This window comes from Manacus candei, unplaced genomic scaffold (genome assembly GCF_025592945.1).
Source record: "Manacus candei isolate 608988 ecotype Guabito, Panama unplaced genomic scaffold, ASM2559294v1 h1tg000057l, whole genome shotgun sequence".
Lineage (NCBI taxonomy): Eukaryota > Metazoa > Chordata > Aves > Passeriformes > Pipridae > Manacus > Manacus candei.
In genome coordinates this window covers 10924908-10930907 of record NW_026138105.1, presented here as the reverse complement: position 1 = coordinate 10930907, position 6000 = coordinate 10924908, and positions in this window count along the sequence as shown.

Below are 6000 nucleotides of genomic sequence, written 5' to 3'. Positions count from 1 at the left end.
ACCAAGAGCTTATGCTTCTGGTCAGGCCATTGCTGGTGGGGTACCCTTGCCATCTCAGCTGAAGTAGAAACACACCAAAAAGAAACACTGGTGTTTAAATAGAGAAAATAAACTTGTACAATTTAGTCCTTTTAGAAATCTATGAAATGGCACAATCTGAACCAGGGGAGAGAGTGGGTTCTCCCACCTTGCTGCAGGACCCCACTTTGCTGAGTTCCTGGAGGGGGAGATGCGAAACCCAGCGGGGTGCAAAGGAATCATCAGAGTCGTGAGCTCCTGAGGTGGGGAGTCCATTTAAATCTCCTTTGCTGAGCCTCGGAAGTGACCCAAGGAAAGCAAAATGGAAAGCAAGGTAGAAGCAAGGCTTTTTGCACAAAATGGAACAGTAGTCATGAATAATTAATGGATTTTTACCTTCTTTGCCATTTTAACTCGTCTTTCTTAGTAGTTATTGCCTTCCAGTCCAGAAATGTGTCTGTAGAGTAATTCATGCATGTTTTGGAGACCATAATGCAGCAGCCAGAAGAGTCAAGAATTAAGATGTTTGCTGGAGAGGCAACCTCCCACCAGACTCTGCTTTCTTCAGCATTCCCCACCCTCTGGAGTGAGGGAATGCTCTCACACAGAGCCAGGCTCTGGGATCCCATTAGCAAAGCCAAGAGCTCTTTTTCCCATCCTCTTTTAAAAATGTTCACCAGCCCTGTTCAAATACAAAAGTTAATAATAACAGAAAGGGCTTAAGTTCTGAGTGAAAGGACATAAATATATGTAATGAGAATGACACACCTTTGGTCTGTTCCAGCAGCAGAGATTCAGCCAACCTGTGCAGATCACCACATATTTATGAATTTTGAGGTAAAAATACTGCAGTCATGAAATGTAGTGACAATACTGAGTCATGGCTTATCCTGTTGACTTCCCTGTGCCACCAGGGTGGTCGTAACCTCAGTCACGTTTGTGTGATCAGCCAATCTGAGGGCAGCTCTATAAAATTTCAAGTTTTTTCATGCAGATATTCCCTTCCATACTGAGTTTCCATCTCCCACATGAGCACTCACCTCCGTCACAGTTTAACTCCTGGCAAACCTGCAGGAGCAACAAAACCAGCTCTAAATGTACCCCATGTAATAAGAAAAGAGGGAGGGTTTTTTTAAGCATATGGTGGAAGATTAAAGCCATTCTAAATGAAAGTGGAGTGTGTAACTGGGTACAAGATTTCTAAATAGGTGGCACATGTCAGCAGGCATTACAAGAGTGTCTTTAGGTGAGCCTTTGATACAGGCTGCTCAGTAGTTCAGTCAGATGGATGCGACCACGCGAGAGTTTCACAGCCTTGATTTGTTTTGCAGCTAAAATAAATCTGAATAGAATAGGCTTAAATTACCTGTGATTTTTTCCATCTTTAAAAGGACACATAAAAGCTCACAAATCACTGTGCTCCCTGGGAAAAAAAGGGAAAGGGAGGGAAAAAAAGGCAACCAGGAAAACTATGAAAGATTCATTTTAATGGAATCCAGGTTTAGCTGTTTCATATTTAATAATGTTTAATATTTCATTTACTACTGGGGACTCACCTTTTTCAGAAGAATGTAAGATTCAAGGCACTATTGTGCATTAAGATTTTATGTCTGGCTGTAGCAATATTGTAAGGGTTGGCATTGGAGCTGCCTGGAAGCAACAAGGTTTTCTTTCTTTTTTTCCTACAGCCAAAAGAAGAGCTGAAGCCCCGGAAAGCGGTGGGGTATAGCTGTGAATCCTAGCAACAGGCAGAGAGAGAACTGTACGTTTCTTCACGTCCTCCAAGTGTTGGTGCCTTCTGGTACATCATTTAAAGGAAGCAACAGAGGCCCTGGAAAGGCCCTTCTTGCTGATGCATCAAGAAAGGGCAGGTTTTTTCCAGTGGGATGGGTGAGTTATTACGGTTTGACGCAGAAAAACAAAGCAACACCCCAGAGTTCATACTGTTGTTGCTGTTGCACTTTCCTTCATCACACTGCGCTGCCCATTGGTGTGGGGTGTTTTCAATTTTCTCTGCTTTTAATCTTTTTCAAGCCCTTCTCAGAGATAATGTGGGCTTTTCTTTTCAAGTGAATGATGAAAATTTACACTCGAAAGTGTGAGCATAGGGTTCTGCCAGAAAAATCCATAATTCCGTGGCCTGCAATGAAATCATGGGTGCTAAAAGCTATCACCCATGTTCTGCAGAAAGGGAACTGAAACTGGAGCACATATTCCTGGAAGAGGAGGCTGCTTTTAAATAAGCAGCAGGTCTTGTCTTCCCAGTACTAAGCTAGCTTTTCTTCCTAGAGAACCTACCAATAGAGTTTGACCTCTCTCTGTGGATATTCTTCAGAGCCTGAAGCACTCAGATAATCTAAAATTGTTCCCCAGCACCACCCTAGGAAGGTGGTTTTCAGACAACTGATTTCCATGGAGCCTGGGACAAAGAGCAAGATGGGTCTCCAGACTCCTTATTCCCATTACCCTGTTCAGAAATGTTCCATTTCCCAGCTGATGCCATTTTGTTAGTTTTTGCCACCAGTTTTTCTATGGGGAAAAGCTTGCAGACTCTTAGGAGCTTTGCCTGGATGCAAATTTTGGGGAGAGGGGCATGGAGAAGAGCTGGGATGGAGGGCATTTCATTGTGTAACAGAGCCTGCTGCTTCTGTTAAAAGATTAATTTTTTGGTTGGTATCACCAGTGGGTTGTTGCCTTGGCCTGGACCAGCTGTTGCAAAGATGAAGCACAGCCCCAGAGAGAAAGTTGCAGCAGAAGAGAAGGATTTGGCTCCCAGTTCACACCAAAGGGTCCCATGAGACCCTCTGTCTGGGGGGGGCCTGTTCAATATGCACCCCCTTCCTGGAGCAGCCACCTTGAAGATTTTATAAAAAGATTTCTTGCTAGGAGAGGCAAAGCTTTTTTTTTTCTTTTTTTTTTTTTTTTCTAACAATTTCAGTTTCAGATCTCATTGAAGGGCTCTGGCATTTGCATAACTTCCCACGGAAACTGAATCAATGTTTGACATCATGGAACAGAATCTCAGGCGTGATTTAGCATTAGTAAGCCACCAGTCATCAGCATACTGTCATTCCCCTATAGCTGACATCTTAATAGAGTCAACCCCATGCACACACATGTTCACCAGCAGAAAATTTTTATGCTCTGGCCATGCACAAGATTTTTAACATGGGCTTGCACAAACGAACATCCAAAAGACTCTGGTCCAATATGTTCAATTTTCAGGGCTCAAAATGCATTTTCCTTCTAGGTAAGAAGGGAATTTTAAGTCCTCTTAAATAATTGAAGATACTACTGATACAATCAAAAGTCAAGCTCCCCAAGATGAAAATGTCTAGATGATGAATAAGTTAATGGAACTAAAATCCCAGTTGTGGCTGATTAGGGGACCAGGAGAGTTTATCAGAGATGGGAATGTACAAGCCCAGTCACAGCCTGACCTTGTAACGAATGAGAGCTGAAAAGCAATTAATTGAGAAATTATCAGGGAAAAGCGAAGTTGTATGGTTGGTTAGGTAAAGCAATATGTCAATGGGCCAGGGATTGATTTGGCTGGAATACCTCAAGGTCTCTGTTCTGATGATTCAGGACTTGAAGGAGCTGGTCCGAGCCAAGCAATAAAAATAAAACAGGGTCAGGAGAGGGAGTCATCAGTCAGCACAGTGGATCAGTGTTCATGTATTATTTAGCTGGTAGTTAAGGGAAGTTATCAAACAAGAGCAGTCTTTAAACTCAAGTATTTTTCCCTTGTGGAAGGGAAATGAAGGGAATGAAAAGAAAATGTTCCGTTGTGCCAGTACTCACTGTCCTCAGCTCAAACACTGAGCTTGAGAACTGAGTCCTGGGAGCAGGAGTTGCCAGGGCTGTGTGTTCATGGTGAGGGATGGTCAGTCTTGCCAGTGGGCATCATTTTTTGCCAAGATATTTTCTTCCCTCCTACTGCCAACAGGCTGCACAGTACTTCTGCTCCCATCTCCAGCAGATACCAGTGCAACTCCCAGGCCATAAAATTAACAGTGAACTTCTGCCCCCTTCCATCTTGATTATATCAACTCATCCACACATCAACTTCCCACATCCAACACATTTGGGAAGCTCTTGCTGAGACCAAAACTTGAGCAGGTTGATCTGAACTGCAAAACACGTCTGGAAACACAGTTCTCCTTCACAGGGTGCTTTAGGATCTGAATATGGAACAACCTAAATGAGAACATAGTATCCTGTAGCTCAGGAGAACAGCAAAGCAACGGAAAACAGCAAAACAAATTATATTTAAAGTCTTCTAGAAAGATCAGTGGGTTGGGTGAGAGTAGCTGTGTCTTTGCTTGTCTTGTGACAGTTCACTAAATAACACTAAACTATGTCTCTCTCTCGCTGAAGACAGGAGAAAACCCCCGCAGAACCAGACAGCACATGTTTTGTGGCAGGATCAGGGCCTCAGACACCACAAACTGTTCCTTTTTGGGATCAAAATCCTGAGATGCTGCAGAAAATTTAGGCTGGAGGTTTGTTGGAAAACTACAACTAGCTTTCCCACCAGGACAATACTTTAAGTTCTGGGGGCTTTTTTTTGAGAAAGGGTTTCTAAATATTTCAGATTTGATGCAGTTTCTTTTTGTCATTTCCTTGACAAAACCTAAATGACAGCCGCCCATGTGACTGAAAATAGGGACGTCACCAACATCACAGCTACAGTGGGGCAAGAGACACAGCTTTGGCAGATAAATATAAAATCTCCAGTGATGCAGATACAGGGTGGGTGATTTAATGTTGAGGCTGAGGAATGCTGTATGGAGGCAATAAAATAAAGAGAGTTTATAGCTAAGAGAGAAACTTGTATGTCCCATCTCAGCAGAGATGAGTTGTGCTGGGCTCTGCTCTTTGTGCTGTGAGGATGTGAGTGAGGAATGGGGAGTTACACGTGGACTTGGTTTGGTTGTGAGTGTCTTGTGAAGGGGGACCCCAAATGGGGACTTGAAGGAATGGAAAGAAACTAAACTGTTCCCCAGTTTCCTTGCTGAGACAGGTCTCTGCCTTCAGGGACCAGTCAGAATCCAAGAACACCAGAGACAGGGAGCTGAAAATCCCACTAATCAAAATTAGAACAAAGCTGTGATTTTAGCTTGTTATATTTCAGTACATAATAAATGCAAGAAACTGCAACATTTCACTGCAAATAGCCATTGCTGATGCAAACAGAGATTTTTAGAAGGAAATTCCAGCAGCAACTTGAAGATAAAGGAACGACTTTATCCCAGTGCCTATGGAAATATCTCGACACATCTCGACACATTTCTGGGACTCGCAGCATGTCACGCTCCATGTAACGCATTTTCTGTTTGTCCTGACCTGAGAGCTTTGCATTCAAGGAGCAGCTCCCTCAGGTGAATCCATCAGGAGGAATAATAACCAATGCACAGACTTGGAGCTGCAGACCCAGCAGATCCATCCTGCAGTTGTCAGTGTGCTGCATTTCAGGGTAACACAGATGCAGTCTCCTTTGCTTAAGGACCAGAAGGACACAGCAATATTTTTCCAGACTGTTTTATTGAAAGGAAAGAGAAAGGATCCCTTTTTTGAGATTGCATCATTCCTCTCCCCTGAGGCTGAGCACAGTCTCAGCACGGCAGCTGAGAGTTTAGGAGGTGGTGATGGAGGTGCTGGCACGTCCCGGCACTAATCACGTATTATCACCTTATGGTAATTATCAAAGCTGATTCTGAATAAATCCTCTTTGGAGCAGGTCCTTGGCTGGCCCTCAGCTCTGCAAAGTGCACCAGGTACCACTTATGCAAGCACAACCATCCCCAGTAAAATCAGTGAAATCCAGAATGTGACCTTACAGTGCGTGAAGCAGTTAGCTGGATGTTACCACTGAGACATAATAAAGTCACATTGTTCTGGTAGGAATCAGGAAACATTTTTTTGAAGCATCTTGATTCAAAAGAGGTGTGCTGGGCTGCACTCTGATCTAACATATAT